Here is a 17,728-nt window from a genome sequence, read left to right as displayed (position 1 = left end):
TTGCCTCTTTGTCTGAGATTACACAGTCCTAAGCATTTTTGACTTTTGACCATAAATGTGCTTGTTTGTAGATAGTATAGCCAAAGCCATACATAATTGCACAGCTTTCAAATGACAAGAAAATAAAAAACTAGGGTCAATAGAAGTTAACAACTTAAATGGCTTGCTGATTCTGTGCTTTGTTTTTATACAGTAAATTTGCCTGTGTGCAGTCCTATCCAGTAGGGGCTTAAATACAATTTGTGAACTAATATTCTTACTGATTTCAATGAAAGACATCAAATTGAACTTCATATCTAAGTTGGTGCACCTATAAATCTAACAAGAATCAGAGCAGGTAAGCTGCAGCCAGCCTGTAAATGTGACGCTGTGCAGTTATGTTGTCCTGGCAAAGGCTATCAGCAAGGAAAGGCATTAGGAAAAGAATCTTTTACAAAGCTATTTCGCACTGTGAATAGTAATTAGAAGCACACAATCTGCTGCAAGGTTAAGAAAACCTTTTATTTGCTCTGAAATCTCAAGAGTAGACTAAATTTATAGGTAAAACATACAGTGTTATAGCTAGGGAAAGTAATTCAGGTTAGCATATAGTAATCACAAACATTACCATAACTTGATGGCATTCTGACTTCAGCCATTCAACAAAATGCAAAGATTTGAACACTGCAAGCCAGTAATGGACTGAATGCTAAATACCGATGGCTTGTAGACCCATAACTGAGTTGAGATCATAAGGCTGTGTTGTTGACACTGTAATTTATTGCAATGTTAAACACTGAAGTACACATTGTATTTTAATTCTGAAAAAGATGAAGAACAAAATCACCTGGCCTCTTGGTTTAACAAGGTGTGAATGTGGTGCCTTTAACACACTATTTGCAGCCAGCAGAGCTATAGGAAGCAATTATTTTTTATTATTTTTTTTTAATATCAATTATTCCATCACAATTACCACCACAGCTACACAGTCTGCCCATACAAACTTCTAGCACAAATCATCCCACCTACACTTCAGTACAGATTATTCACTAAAGCACTGGAAAAATAATGCCAACTGAAAATGAAATGATTTGCAAAATTGTGCCTGTTTTACCAGAAACAGTTCAGAGAAAAGTTAGTAGACAAGATATCCTCCTTAGTCTTAAACAAGGTATGATTTTTTTCCCCAACAAAAATAATTCTGTAAATAATTTTGTAAAAATGCCAAATTCTCTAAGAAAGAAACCCTCTCTTCAGCTTTTGTTATTCAAACAAGAAAAGCATCCAGGTTTGGCAACTGAATTTTGCAGCACTGCAAGCCTTGTCCATATAATTGTTACTAACATGGGGGAATATAGTTTTTGTTTAAATGAAGGGTGAACTATAATAGTTATCACCTCTTATTTAGTAAAACCAACTTATTACTCAAATTATTAAAAAGAATGCTAATACCTGAGAAAATCAAGTGCCAATTAGATGAATTAAAATGACTGTCATTACTTCTACAAAAGACATGTTATCCCATTCTTACACCCAGCACAGTTCACTTTCTAATGGCAACAGATTCAAAGATCATATCAAATGAGAAGAATTTATAATACTTAGACCTGTAAAATGTTTACTTTCTCCTATTAATAAATGGATCCAGTAAGAGTGTGGATAGCCAGAAACACAGTCTGTGATCAAACATCTACAGTTAGTTATTCTAATTCTCAAAAACAGAAGCATTTTAATTCCATCTTATCTGCTCTCTGAGAACGCATTGTGCAATTTTGACAGCTGCAGTATGTGTTATACTTCAAAGGAAACAGGATAACAGCTTGGGATGTCTTTTTTTGATTGCACTCCATTGTGACCTCCCGCTATACAGATAGCTATCCATGAAACTGGACTGACACCGTATTTGCAAGCTGACTGTTCCTATTTCACAGGATATTTCTGGAGATTTTATGGTAGAAGACAACAAAAAATATAAACCTTCAACAGAATACTCAAGCTTTAGAAACACTCAAGTTTTATGATAAATTTCTCTTTCAGTTTGGGAAGAAAAAGCAGTATAATGAATGTTTCCAGTCCTTCATTGTTTCCATTGCCTCCAACTTTCCTCATAGACATTGAGGTCTTTGTGGTCTGTCCCCCATCTTTTACTTGGGTCTGAAAATCCTAGTAGTCCTGTTATAACATCAATAGCTAACAGTGTTTAAAGAGGTCACTTGCTTTAAAACAAGTAAGACAAAGCTCTCTGCAAAAACTTACCTCTCCAAAAGGCAGAAACGCTTATGTCTGAAGGAAAACAATCAGGACATTCAAATGGTGGCTAAGAAAACATAGGCAGGCCGACTGGAATAATGTTCCAATGAAAGCCATGATAATGGTCCATGAAAACCAGCAAGAAAATCACATAATGACATTTACAGTATTTAACTTTACCAGGAATTGTCCCTTATTAGCAAGAGCACTGTCACATGACAAAGGTAACCAAGCGGTCTGTTTGGATGATGCTTGGAGGTGATTTACTCAGCATGAGGGCTTCTACCCAGACCGCCAGTGGCATCTGCAGGGGGTTTGCTGTGGTGCCTTTTCACCATGTACTAATAGTGCACGTCTGAAATCCCCACCCTGCTTTTTATGCTCAGAGAAGATGAGACAAACTCCTTGCTGTAACAGGCCTGCCTTTCTCTCATTTAGGCACATGGCATCACTGGCTTCCTGCCTCCCCTTTGACAACATGCTCTTTCCCTTCCCTCATTTCCCCCTTGCTCCTCCTGCCTTCCCTTCATCCTACCCAATACAGCTTGTATTTATTTCATTTGACACCTCCTCACCTCCAGATTAAAAGCCTTCCTTCTTCTTCCTTCTCAACACAGCCGCCTGAATTATTCTTAAAATCACTCTGAATTTAGGTCAGAAGTACCCTCTAGAGGCCTCCAGCTCCACTGCCTGCTCAAAGCAGGGCCAACTTCAGGCCTCCAACCTGTCTTTTCTATTCCTTTTATATTTGCTTTTCCTTTTGCACCTCTTCTAGTTATTTATGACTAGACACCCGAAGCAAAACCAGACTAAGATCATGGTGCTCAACACATGTGGCACTGAGATCAGCAGCTGGTCAGGAGCCTGCAATGCAGAGGCTTTGCTCTTCCCCTCCACTTGGCTTCCTAAGTCATGAGGAAGTTTCTTCCTCAGCAACTCTTACTACAAAAGACCACATAAGGGAATCTACAACCCCAGATACTCAGCCTGTGCACTGAAGAGCAAAAGAACTGCCTCCACACCTTTCAAAACTAATGACGAGCATCTGCAACTCCATCCCAGAGACTCCTAAAATGACCAACCTGAAGAATAACTACAGACAACTTTGGGAACAGAAGGACTCTGTGTCAAATCCCAGAAAGACTGCCAGGAAACCCTTACATCAGCTCAAGGTAGAACATCAGCATGTCTCAAAGGCAGAACCAGCTGGTTTCAGGGACTATGTGTTTCTCAGTCAAACCAGGAAGAGTTTACTTTGGAAATACCAATCTAAAATGCAGCTTGGGATTTTGGATGTTTCAAAAAGAAATCTTTCAGAGGGATTCAGATGTATTTCAATAAAACAGCTCTTAAGGATTTTTTTTTCAAGCATTTCTTCCTTTGAAAAGAACACTGTTTAATAAGACATCAGTGAAAAATAAAAAACTGTATTATAAATCCAAGGTGATGCATACTCTAAAGAGAAAAATGACTTCCTTAGACATGCTTATAATCAGCTGAACACCATTATCCAACAGTTCTCCTTTAAACATTAATCATAATATAGTACTTGTTTGCTTTCAGATTTTCATTTCACATTGGCTTTGTTCCCTTTTCCCTGTTACCTCCAAAAGATACAACAGAGACTCACAGCTACATAGCAATAAATTAATTCTACATTAAGGATAACTGGATAATTACAAAATCTTCAGGTACCTTTTCCTCCTGGCTTAAAGCAGATGTAATCTATCTTTAAAAAAAAAAAAAAAAAAAAAGTCCCATTTTATCAATAGAATGTGAAACCTGTAGAAAAATGTAGTTAGCAGAAATCACCTTGGGATGAACAAAACACCATCTTAACAATTCAAAGATAATGCTGCTTCTTACTGCATCACATGACAGCAAATGAAAATCTTTTTAATTGCATAATATCGATTCTTCCTCTAAATAGACTTTAGAAAGCCTTTATGACCATTTATTTTCCTGTGTTTCTTGGGAAGGTAAATTTTCTTTTGAGTCATTACTATTTCAGGTACAGTCATTGTGATCATCTTTAAAGCTAATAAATGTTTCTGAAAAAAATATATACTGGAAGATGTCCATTTTCCAAAGTGAATTATTGCTCCTCTATTAGTTGGTAGCACTTTAGAAGATTCCTCCTGTAGTTCATTACAATACTGGCTTTCTAATGATATTCACCTGCTTCCGAAGAAATAATCTGGCAATTAATGGTAGCTAATGGATACTTCAGAACTTTCCCTCCTGTTGGAACGCTGTATACATGTCCTCCAGATTACTGTCCCACTGATGTATTTAATAGAATGATGTACCTTTAAAATTTCACTATTACTGATTGCTACCCAGATTTCTACAATGCACAGTGCACCCTGCTGCCTCACAATCCTTCCTATTCTGAGTCAGAAAAATTAGTTTTTAATATCATTCTTTGTCCTCATCTCAATTTCATATATAATAGCAAAAAAGCAGGCAAAAAATGGAGAAAAGAAAAAAGATTTTTTGTTATGCTCAACTCCCAAGACTCCCTTTATACAATATAGAAATCTGAAATGCATGTTACTCTTGCTCTTTTTTATATCTACAGTTCATTTCATCAGACTTTCTTTCATGTATCCATAAAGTGATTCAAACAACAGAAATAGTCTGAGTAAATACAGAGTTGGTTTTCATTTTATGCCTGGAACAACTAGGCTTGCAGATACAAAATTTCAGTTATTACATTTAACAGACAGAGCTCTGGCCTTTCAAACATGCGAAGTTATATTAATCTCCAACAAATGGTACTTTGGCGCTCACTCAGGGTTAATCATTATGCAGTGCTACTTCCATAATAGCCTTAATTAAATCTGTTCTCTTTTTGTTCAGGTTGGAGACCACAGAAGGGCACAGTTGGCTGTCTGAGCCTTTTGGCTATGACCATATTATCGGTCAGAGCATTGCACAAGCAAATATCAGTTTTTAATATGCCTTGCTAAGGTCATTTCTACCCACAGCACAGTAGCAAGAGGCAAAAAGAAACATAACCAAGGGTAAGATATGTATTTCTAGCTGGCCAAGTGAAAAGTGCATTTTGTTGATGCACCACAGGAGAAACAGCAGCACTGGATTTTTCTGCTAAGCATAAATAACATCTTCTCTCTTAAAATGTGGTTCACAGAGCTACCACCAATCGTGACCTTTTACATGGAGTGTCCTCTTTATATGGAGAGTCAGCTTATCTTTGTAGACAAGATTTACTACACACAGGTTATATTATACAATACATACCGAGTATAGATAGAATCATAGAGTCATCGAGATCAGAAAAGACCTTCAGGAGCACCAAGTCCCATACCTAAACTCTGGCCCCTAGTACCATGTCCACACATCTGTTAAATACCTCCAGGGATGGGCATTCCACCATTTCCCTGGGCAGCCCGTTCCGGTGTTTGATCACCCTCTCTGTAAGGGAATTCTTCATAACAGCCAACTTAAACCTCTCCTGGCATAGCCTGAAACCATTTCCTCATGTTTTATCGCTTGTCACCCGAGAAAACGACACCCACCTCACTCCTCGCAACACAAACGTCTTTCAGGCAGTTGTAGAGAGCAGTAAGGTCTCCCTTCAGCCTCCTCTGCTCCAGATTAAACAACCCCAGTTCCCTCAGCTGCTCCTTTTAAGTCCCTTCACCAGTTTCATTGCTCTTCACACATTTGAACAACTCTATCCTTCTTGTAGATGGGGCATCTATATCTTGTAGTGAGGGAGTATGTATACCATGTACCCAAATCAGCTACTCAAAATGGATCCTTCTCTGCTCATTAATGGGACCAATTCCATGGTTCGCATTCACTTACGGATCAGACAGCAACAACAACAATTGTGACAGGACAGATTTGGTTCTGCTCATTGACAATCCTCCCCAGGGGGAATTCAGTTCAAGACTCGGTGTAATTGGTATGGGTTAAACAGGTCAAAAAACCCCACCACAACTCTGTCCCAAAGATTTTTTTCTTTGCCCGTCTGAAGCAAACAGCCAAAATCCTCAGTATTCCCACTTACAGGAAGGAATGACTTGCCCAACATCACACAGAGGATCTACAAAAGTAGAGCTCAACACTGATAAGTTGAGCTTGTTCCACTGCCTGCCTGCAAAAGATGATGGAGAAGAGATACTGCTGTCTCAGGCTCTTAAAAATTACAAGGCTATGTCACACTCCATGTGACCCCATGCGGATGGAAAGGAATTCATTATCCTTGGGGAATAAGAACTATATAAGGAGGACTAAGCAAGCTAGTCAGAAAGAAGATACATACGCTTTTATGGAGGCTACTGGAATAGATATTCCCCCCGCTCTCCAAGCATGCTGCAGAGCTCAGTAGGAAAGCTGATTTATCCTGTGAGTGCGCAGCAGTTGCTCCCTGCTAGAGCTGCTGTTTAAGTTTAATTGGAATACATAGCGCTTTTGTAACATTTATATCATAGGGAACATTTAAGAAAAGGAGAAAGAGCCTTTCAGTTTGACACACGCTTCTGTTGTGATCCTGATCGCTGAACCCAAGTGGAAATATGAGCCACAGAATGATTTCTGGGCAGCTGTTTCAGTCGGTAATTCCAGAGGCAGAAGCGGCTGCTTGCAGAGGAAAAGAAAAATGGGCCAAGAGCAGCTAACTTTGGGGACTGGCAACGGGATACGGAGCCTTTCAGCTTGAGGTCACTGCTTGGATTCCAGCACAGGGCTGTAGTAACCAAGAAGTTATTACCATCAAATGGAGGCTCAGTTGCGTAAGACAAATCATTTAAATGGCTTCAGCTTCCTACAGGTACACATAGCAGAGAAAGTACTGCTAAAATTAGCGAAACTGCATAGTCGGTGACAAAAAAGTCATTTGGACTTTTTTCTACATTGCCAGAAACGGAATGGTGACAATGAAAAATCCTGTAATGCTTCACTGAAGCAGCACAACAGTGGCTGCCCTTCTGCTCCCATTCAGAACATCACACAGAAAATTAAAAACATTATATTATAACAAGAAGAATCAAAAATATGCATTTTTTGTTTACCATTTTGAACAAATCATCACAGGAAGAATTACTTGGCTATAGCTATTTTGTAAAAATGTAGGCACCCTTTCTATTTAATTATACCACTTTCTGTGGCTAACACTAAGCCCAGAAAAGCGACTCTACTGTGGCTTATATGCAATAGAGCAGCCTTCCTCTGAATCCACATACGGCATTAAAATGCAGCTAACCACGTTCTGTTATCAGGGCATTTGGGAAAGCCAATGTCAAGACTGAATTCATGTAGAGCCATTCCTGTTGCATTTTATTCCAGCTAATATTCCTGATTTTATCAATCACATTATATAGGTGCAAATGTTACCACAGAGGCCATGGAGTTATTCAGAGTTTAACTATTAAAAAGATGTGTTTGTTAAACAAATTTGCGCTGTTCCATTGTGACAATTCGGTGTTCAATAGGCCTCATCACATCTTGTTTGCTGGTATGCCTGGGCCAGTTTAATAGCATGTTCAGCTGTAGAACAAAACATGCAAGGGCAAAAGTTCAAGAGCCTCGATCAGTCTTTCTGCTCTGCAGGTATGTGTACAGACTGCAGTTAGAAGATGTGTATCCACACACTCACTGGAGTTCCTTATTGATGCACAGCAGTTTCTACATATTTAGAACAGCTCTGAAAAGTACTCAGAGCATTATGCGATTTCAAGCCTTATGAGTATCCAAATGCAAGATCTTTTTAAAGAAGAATTGCTGAAAATATTTACAAGATGCAAAGAGACTGTTTAAAAGCTGGCAATATACGACAATAAAAATGCAATATTCACTGTGAAATTTAACATGCTTCCCACTACAACAATGGTAATATGTTAACACAGACGGTGAGAATATAATTCAGGGATATGGCAGATACCTGAATCTGTAGCAAAGTCACTCCAGGATGCATCCATTTAGGTGCATCCACAAATCAAATAAATTCCATTCTTATTTAAGAATAAGATAGATTATAAAAGAGCTAACCTCTAGTGAAGTCTATGAATGGAAGTCCTGAGGTTTCTTTCTAGAAAATACAAAACTATTAAAGCAAGCTGGGCTTTTGTAAAAGTTAGGCTTCACAATTCTGCCTTTTGATCATGTTTCAATAAATGGTCCATTTATTTGAACATTTGGTTTCTTTTCGACATGTTAGTTAGGTGCACAATGTAGTTCGACCTATAATTCTCAGCTCAAAGGCCAAGCATCTCTCTTATATTCAGTATTCTTCACATTTAGGTAAATCTGTAGAAGTGTAGCTGTGTGAGCCAGTTTTAAGCACTGCAGATAAAAATCCAGTCCCAATGCAGCAAGTGAAGAGACTTCAGCAAAACAAGCATTGTACCATATATTATGTGATTATATTCATGTAAGTGAGGAAGAAATGAAAAGGATCTCAATGAAGTATAAGAGCAATTAAGTTAAATTCCTTTCCTGTGTTTTAAGGGAATGTTATCCTTTCCCAAATCCTCTTGTAGGTCTCTGTAACAGCGATTCTTGTTCTCTACTGTTTTGAAGGATGACTAAAAATATACAGGAAATTGCTGACTTGGATACAGAAGAGAGACTAAAGACCATGACTGAAGTGGAGCCTTTTCTTTAATTTAAAAATCTGTGCTGATTTATACAACTATCCAGTAGATCCATTGGTTGTCCTTTTACTTTCCAGATGTGAGGGGCTACCGCAAAGAAAGCAAGGGAAAGAATGGCCTTAGCACTCAGAACTGAAAAAAGCCATGGCAGTCCATCACATCATACTTCCCATGAGGCCTAACAGTCAAGCTGAAAAGCAACTCAGCTCGATAACAGGGTTAGCTGGTAACTCACCAGCCAGTCTCAAGGATGCAGACTCCCTCTGCTAACCCGTCTCCTACACAAACCTGCCACACTGTGCAGCACAACAGCCACGTTGGGAAGAAGCTGAAGAGCAATAACTCAACTCCCACTGTTGCCAGTGCGACCTCAGGGTAGGATCCAAATCTTTGGTGCTCCAGCTGAGCCTGGAGTGTGCAGCTCCCAGAAACAGACAGGATGTAGGCAGGGATGATAAGAAAGCGACAAAATTCTTTCAAAATGGAATTTAAATAACCTAGGGGACAAAGGAAATCTTTAGTAAGGCAAAATATGGTTGAAAGGGAGTAACTGCTTTAGGCACATCTTAGCCTCTCCTATTGCAAGGTCCCCCAGGCATCCACAGGCAGCTGACACTCATTGCAGCTTCATCATCCATCAGGGAAACTAGCTGAGCTTCTTGCTAGGGAAACAACTGGTTCAAGGGTTGCCTTACCTCCTGCCATTGCAGGGCTTCCCAAACCTGCACCAAGGCTGCAATCACTTGGAATTCAACTGAAAGACTTGGCAGGAAGAAAGAGTGCTGACATCCAGTCTTTAACACCTATCTTGCATTTGCCTAAAACAGTGGTACACTGCAAACCTCTAAAAAAAAATAATAAAAAATGTTAAAACCTTTTTCTTGTGGGAAATGTTAAAGATTATGATAAAAACTTCCTCCGACTCTTGTCCTGCCAAGCTCTGGTACCTCCTGATTTCCTTAATTGCAAGAATAAATCCAGTTACCTCATACACAAGGGGGATCTTCTCTATTTCTATGTCATTCTTTCCACTCTGTAGCATTTACACTAAGAACCCTTTTATTCTTGTTTCTCTATGTGCATTCTCCACTAAATATCTTTTCTGGACACCAGTGGTGCTTACAGAATTAAGTACTTAGTATTAAACACACTGGGTATTCATCTTATACCAAAAACTCCCTCTGTGGAAGAGAGCTGGCACACATCCGTTACGCTGCAAGGTAATGATTTTGCAGGCATTGACCCAAGAGTAGATTGTCCATTAGCTCACACACATGTTCTGCCATTAATTATGTTAGCACAGTCAAATAACATGATCACTATATTCCTCACTAATGCTGCCACAAGGCACGCAGCTCATGCATGGATGTTAGCTATGTGGATACAGAAGTGTTTGTAACAATCCCTAAGTTCTGGAGGAGTAGAAGGGAGAGTTATGATCCTTTTATGCAAACTAAGCACCAAAGGAATGATATCAAGAGATGAGAAATACCAAGGTTATAAGAAACTAATGATGCGTGAAACAGCATCTTTTTGCTCTCCGAGTCCCCCTGCAAATCAGGGGGTATCAAGCAAAGGTCAGGAAAGTGAGGTTTGGAAAGCAACAAAAACATAGCAGTCAGAAAATCCAAAACATCACTAAAAATGTCACTACTGTGACTTGATTAAAACCGCACACGTAAGCATCTAACCAGAAATGTAACACCTGAGCACCAGTCTCCTTTGATCTATAGTTTGCTGTCTGGACCTAAGCAAGCCATAACTTCAAGTTCTTTTCTTGTCAATAGGTAAAATACCCCAAAAGCAAGAGAGCCGTGCACATTGATTGCGAGTCTCCGAGCTGGTTTAGTATTTCCCACTTTATACTCACTGGCCACACATTCCACGTGCAGCAAAAGCATCAAAACAAAGTACTTATATCAAAAATACTCCATACATTTTACACTCTGGGAAAACAGCCATCATTTTCTGAGGTACAGAAGCCTAATTATACAGAGCAAAAGGCTTTATAGTGCAGTCCATGTATGTGATCCAATCCTGGCACTCCACTGACTCAATGCAACAGGCGTGGTCCTGAATCAGGCCTTCCCTGCCTGACACAAGAGGCAACATTTGGCAGTCTGCTGCAGTCTGCCAAATTCCAGAAATAGTTAAGAATTTACTGTGCGTAATCTCTCTCATCACATCAGAAAAATCTTAATTTTTCCTCAGGTTACTTCACAGCACTCAAGCTATCACAGCAATATTTGCCTCTGTAGTTGCCTCAGCACAGCTGATCGGTTCTGCAGAACTCCAAGGCAAGCGTCAGCTGGGAGCACCAAGTATGCCTACAACTTGTAGGAATTTACCGGGTGTTAAGGAGAGTTACGATTGTATCGGTAGCCTTACTACCTTCTCCTCCATGAAATTCTACAGAGTAAAGCTCAGAAAGAAGGAGGGGGGAAAGGAGGAAAAGAACAAGACCCTGCTGCAAGTGGATTCATTATTTCCATTTTCAGGCAAGCACCTTCCTGCATTCTCCAGGGCTCCAGACAGCAAACAGTAGCTGATGCTAAGTTTCTCATAAAAACACAATCAATAATTGAAGTATAACTGTGGTACAGTTACGGGTTTCAGTTTCAAGCTTGGTAATTACTTTAGATCACCAATCAACAACCGTTCACTATTTGCAGGATTTCTTACATGGACAGCACGGCATGATGCCTTCCTCTCAAAAGATCAGGCTTTTCTCAAAAAACATTGTCAGCTTTACAGTAATGCATGCCTTAATTTTATCCTATAGTAACATGAAGGAAAAGAGGCTGTAGGTCAGATAAAGTACAGGCAGGTGCCTTGGATTTTCCCCTGCTAGATACCTAATATAAGAAATAGTAGCCTGGCTGTACCTAGAGTCCCTTTCAAACAATTAAGTATTTATAGTTTCATCTCCTTGCCAGTTTTATACTGCATACTGAAGGAGGCAAACTATTAATCTGATAGAAAGTCCCATTGTTTTGAAAAAATACAATCTCCATGGCATCTGCACAGCCTTTAGAAACACCATTTATTTACCTCTTCAGTCCTGCTTAGCATGTACTTGGGACTGGGAGATATTTAAATGCTATCTTTCAAGTGTAACATTCTTCTCCCTATTAATTATAAAAAAATGTAGATTTTTGTGTGTTATCAGAAAATGAAAGAAGGTCATGACATTCTAGTGGGCTTTTTCATGGTTTATGAAACCTTCATTAAACTTTTAGAAGACAAGACCTTGAGTGGCTTGGGAGAAAGCAAAAAACCTCAGAGTGCTTCTGGGGAACATCACCTGTAATTTATTCACTTTGAATGCTTTTTATGGTACAGCTCGAGACAGACGCATGACATGATTCCAACATCCACAAACCTGAGGCATGAAGTAATTGAATCCATAACCAGAAGCTGGTAAATGGGTAGTCTTATGAGTTATTCTGTAAGTGTTACACGGAGAACAGCTTGCTTCACAATCATTATTTTGCTGTAGTGCTGAAATCACGTAATGAGGACTTCATGCTGTTAGGATCCTAACCCTTGATTGTTAGAACATTTCAGTCATATTAAAAAAAGATGATGTATTGCAAGCAGAAAGGGAGAAAAAAATAGTAATTGGAAGCTCAGCAGTGGGTTAAAGCCACAATTTATTTACCATTTCCTTCACATTAGATGAAACATTAATAGGATTATTAATAAAGATTCTGTGTTGGCTTTGTCACATATTGCTAATGTATAAAACTATTTTGTTCCCAAAAGCACGTTAGTATACTTTTCTTAAGGCTACAGAGAAGTCTTATCTATTCTAACATTACTGAAAAATAGTAATTGTGTAGTTGGTCAAATTAGAACATGACCTTTAAAGTAAAGAGGCAAAACACAATACATCCAATGATATTGATTTCCCAGTTACAAGAGGTGAATGCATTAAAGGAACTGAATTACAAATTAAAATTCAGCACTGATTTTATTAAAAATAAGGTACTGATGAAAAGTGATTCTCTTTACAAGATGCTTTGCTAATTTCCATTGGAATTGCTATCACCATTGCAGTCATTAGAATCAAGTTTTTGGGAATCTATTTTTGGTCACATAGTTATAATTCAGGATTGCTTCAGGCTTTTTATTGTTACTTTCTCATTTAATTGAGCTCATTTTTTGGTCCATGACATTAGGAAAAAAACCTTTGCTCCCTTAGTTGCTCTGATGCCCAGGACAACTTCAGAACTGAGAAGGGGAAAGAAGTGCAGAGAGGTAGCTTGACCAAAGACTTTGACCTCTGCAAATGTGAACATATTTTGTTGTATAAAACAGTATTTCTTAACAGCTCACTAATGCATTGTTTGCCCGATACTTTAAAAGAAAATTCACAGTTTCGGGATAAAAAAAAAACAACAAAAACATTATGCTTTAAAGTATCTCAAGTGAAATAAGTCAAATAGATTCAGGCTTCTGCTGTAGCAATTTCTCAAAACAGATCCTGTGTGGCTTTTTATTTTGAAATTCCTTAAGCGATTTTTTTTTTTAATAGAACATTTTAACAGTTTGCAGATTAGCAGAACGACAAGTTTATAGAAATCAAATGTATATGACATAATTAAGCAATTTTCCTATATTTTATATCCTTTTTATATTTTTATATAATTTATATTTTTATCCCATTGCCTTTTTATATCTTTTTTTTCATATATATTAGCTATTTCCAGTTCATTTACTTGAAGGACAAATGTACTTTGAAAGCAATTTTGCTTTATATATTAAAAAGTAACAAATGTTTTTATATAAATGTAATAGAACAAGTGATATATCTTAGGTCAGTCTTAGAACACTAACTTTTGAACATGAACCCAGCTGCTGCAGATAATGATTAGATGAACAGGCACAAAACAATAAATAGGAAGAGTTCTGATCTCAGGTTAGGGATAAGAAGGAAGCAGCTTGCTTTGAAATAATTATTTTACTGCAGAGCAGAAACGGCATAATAAGAACTTCACGCTGCCAGAAGCTGTAACCCTTGATTGCTGGAATACAGCTGTCACATTAAAAATGACACATTGCCAGGAGATTGGCATAGCTGCAGTAATCGTAGACCTCACATCTGTGCTATGCTTGCCCAATTAGGGAGATCCTTAGTGCAAGTCTAGGCCAAGGTTAATGAAATTATTTCATGTTTTATTGTAGTAGTGCTGTTAAAAACACATGGAAAAGTAGATTAAAACTTATTTTGATTAACAGTGGTAAAAACTGAAAAGCCAGAGGCTCTTACTCTAAGAAAAACATTTTTACAAAACCACTGCACAGAACCACAAATGTTGTAATGAAATTGTTCAATTTTAACTAACTACTTTAAAGATAAATGCTTAAACCAAACAAAACCATTTTCAATACATTCCTGATTTATGAAAATTAAAAACATCTTAAAGGTAGAGCAAATTTCTAAAAGAATTTCCACATTTCTATAAGAAATCCTACTCCTGCATGCACAAGCCATGCAGCCTTTGGTACACTTCAGTTCTTCACTCTACCTCCAAGCACAACGTGCATTAGTGATACTTGCAAACCTGGAACTGCACACTGCCAACGGGAAGAACAACTGGCCTGAGACTGAGCTATACTTTTTCAAAAGAAAACAAAACCAAGTTATTTCATGGCTGATAAGGTAGTGCTTCACTGAGCAGACAGCATGTAGAAACTTGTTTGTAATCACCCACATTTCAGAAAGAGGGGAAATACCGACTGAGGATTCATGGACAAATATTTCCTTACCATGAATATCTTCATTACCATGATTATATTAATTATTTGGCTGTGCTTCTTTTTGAGTCTTGAAACCAGGGCAAGCTTTAGCTCTGGAAATAAATGCCTTATTGTCAAAGCCTGGCCAGGAAAACTCTGAAGTTCTTAACTCTGAAGGCTTGAGGGGGCTCTCTTTCAAGGGGAGAAGAAACCCCACCAATTAACATTTGGTAATAGGAAAAAGGGAACAGCTGTAAGCAGTTTTCAGGCTGAATTCAGTCGAGAAGTCAAAAGTAACCAACAATAATGGCAGCACAAATAAAGACTTGCACTGGTCCACAAAGAAAGGCGTGTGTTGTTCCGGAGTCATATTGCTGTGCCTGGGCAGGCACACGAGGGAAGGAAAACTAACCAGATGCTCCACCACACGGCAGGCTGTGGGGGCCATTGGTTGCCTTTTTGTTTGGCATTGTTTTTAAGCTTTGTATCGACAATTTGGAAGAGATGAAGACATGGAAGCCTCCCTAGAACCACTACTTCGGTTTTACCAGGAGCCCTGAGTAAAGGCAGCATGACTTACACTGGCACAGACTCCAGCCTGCTGGAATCAACGTCTAGAGGGGAAGACAGTGAAAAAGAAAAGGGTAATGCATCTCATGTTACCTATCTTGAACAATGAAAAAGCATGAATCAGCCTCAAAAGTACCATCATTTTAGCTTAATAAGTTTAAACCTTAAAATAGCAAGTAGTTAATTGCAAAGTAGTTACTTCGCCATGTCTTTAGGTCCTGTTCTCCTGGCAACCAACTTCGGCACACACATTGACAGCAGCTAAAAGAGAGAAAAATCACCTCATAAAAGCATGAATAAAAATACTCCTCTTCCCAGAGTCTTCCAAGAGGAAAAGGGAGAGATAATATTGCAAATATCCCATACTTGTGTGGCAAAAGATCCATTTACCAAATGTCCTGCTGTGAGAAACAATGGGGGAATTTAAATGGGTCACCAATTACAATTCCAGAAACCCACAGGAGCTTACGGGACTTCACTGAGCACTGGATTACACACCTCTGCACCTGGGGGCACAGAGTTTGGAGACAGGCGCCACAGAATTGCCTGAAGAAATGAAGACACGTCTTTTGCATTCTGGCATTTGGCCAGACTGAGAAAAAAAAAAAAAATCGAGGAAACAGCTAATTGATATGTTTTTCAGAAGTATAAACTAGAGATAGAAAACAGCTTTCTCAGTCAAAAATTACCTTTCTAATGGTAGCAGGCAAGAGGAAGGTTATTAGTCTACATTTAGAATGAAGCCTTCAAATTATCTAGCCAAATATTTTTCTGTGTGCATACTTGTCTAGAGTGACTTAGCACTACATGCAAAGGATTTCAAGCTCCCTCATGCTCATTTCTCCCTCTGTCCCACTAGAATTTGTTAATAACCTAGATAAGCAGTGAATAAATTAAACACCACGAACACCACTACCACTTATCAAAATGAATGAAGAATTTCTGTAGTACTTGTACTGTTATAACGTGAGCATACTAACACAGCACGACAAAGGCAGCTGCGGCATAAATGGCTGGAGCTACATTAATTTTCAAATAATTTGTACTTGAACCATTATCTAGTATAAAAAAAAAAAAGTTTCACTGATGTAACGAAACCCACCACAACTGTGAATCTAGTCATTACGATTCTAATGGATACGAAGCCATTTCTACCAGTACGGACTTGGCTCACAGCAGGTTCATAGTTGCACGCTCCATTAAATACATACACTTACAAAATCCAATTGCTGGAAAAAGATTTTTAATATTTTCTCTTTTAAATTGCTCAACCTCTTACATCAAATTGTGTCATGTATTGCCAAATAAGAATAGTGTTACCAGTCTATCTGATAGCCTGCTGTAAACAAAGCAGTGCCAGTCACAGAATGCAAAGATGCTGGCACCTTGCTGCTGGGATGCCTGCAGCTATTTGTGGGGTAGGCTGTCAGTCATGAGAATTTGTTAAACAACTCTTTAAAATGTGACAAGGAAGATTAACGTTAAACTCTGTGTAACAGATACTGTTTTCTTCAATTTATATTCCCATTACTTCATTTTTCCTATGTTAAGGGTAGACAAGGCTATCTGGCCAGCAAGGATTAATGAGAATAGAGGAAAAAGATGCATTTCCAATATTTTGTTACTATGCCCTACCAAAGAATTTAATAAGTTGAATTTTCCTATTAATGCAATTGAAAATTTAATGAGCTTCTTAATTTATGACTTCACTAGGCTTGAATTATAAAACAATAATACAAGCTGCACTCTAATTGCCTGAGTGTGTCTGAAGATGACAGGGTGTTTAGGCTTTCACTTCAGCATCTAATCTAAATATATTAACAAATAGTACAAAATCTTTGCAGTCATTCAAAGAAATAGGACAGAATTAATTATTTTTCTGTGACAAAGCCATGCTATTAAAGAATTATCCTATCCACATCATTGTGGAGGATCTCCAAGTTCCTTGCTTAATATTAATAAAGTTTTGTGGTACCCTTGAGAGGCTGTTAAGAAAGATTATTCCCTCTGAACCAATAACCGGAAACGAGATCGAGCTGGTAGTATCGCAAAAATTTAGGGTCTATGCCAGGTGTTGGAAGGAACTGAATGCACTCAGCTCTTTTAAATGTGCCTGGAGCTGTAGACATGTATCATGTCAGATCAAAGAGCAGGCTCCATCTTCTGTTCTGCAATACTGCAGCCTTTTTCCTGAATGACTCCCCCATTCGTTTCAAAGCTTACTGGTGCTACACTGTAACCAAAAAGGTCACTGTGCTGATCTGCTATGGGTCAGCGAAGGCGTTACAGCTGGAAGCCCCTGCAGTCTGACGCTGGGCAGCTTCATACAGCATCTTTAGCTCTACCTGAGCAGCGCTGCATAACAAGAGCACAAAGCAACAGCTGGGTTCCGCTTGTTCAAGCCAGAAGTTCTCATCCATGCAGATCCTCACTATGGCAGGCCTGGTCAAAAAGGATGCTTTCCATACGAAATTCAGATTTTGAATTTATCTTAACTTACCCCAAACAAAGTTTTTTATATCAGACAAAATCTGGAAAATTTTAGGAGTTCTAATATTCATTCT

The 17,728-nt window shown here is 38.5% G+C and overlaps 2 protein-coding genes across 8 annotated transcripts in view; one reads left to right on the top strand and one right to left on the bottom strand.

Annotated features, from left to right (window-relative positions):
* Positions 1-17,728, bottom strand: part of LOC311443550 (uncharacterized protein) — a 167,971-nt gene that overhangs the window by 111,517 nt on the left and 38,726 nt on the right. The gene's annotated exons all lie outside the window — the stretch shown is intronic.
* CHST8 (carbohydrate sulfotransferase 8) overlaps positions 1-17,728 on the top strand; it is a 176,691-nt gene that overhangs the window by 141,736 nt on the left and 17,227 nt on the right. The window lies entirely within an intron of this gene.

The sequence above is a fragment of the Aythya ferina genome, assembly GCF_964211825.1.
Source record: "Aythya ferina genome assembly, chromosome: 12".
In the NCBI taxonomy this organism is placed as follows: Eukaryota; Metazoa; Chordata; class Aves; order Anseriformes; family Anatidae; genus Aythya; species Aythya ferina.
Note: the sequence above shows the minus strand (reverse complement) of the source record. Positions and strands in the feature narration are given on the sequence as shown.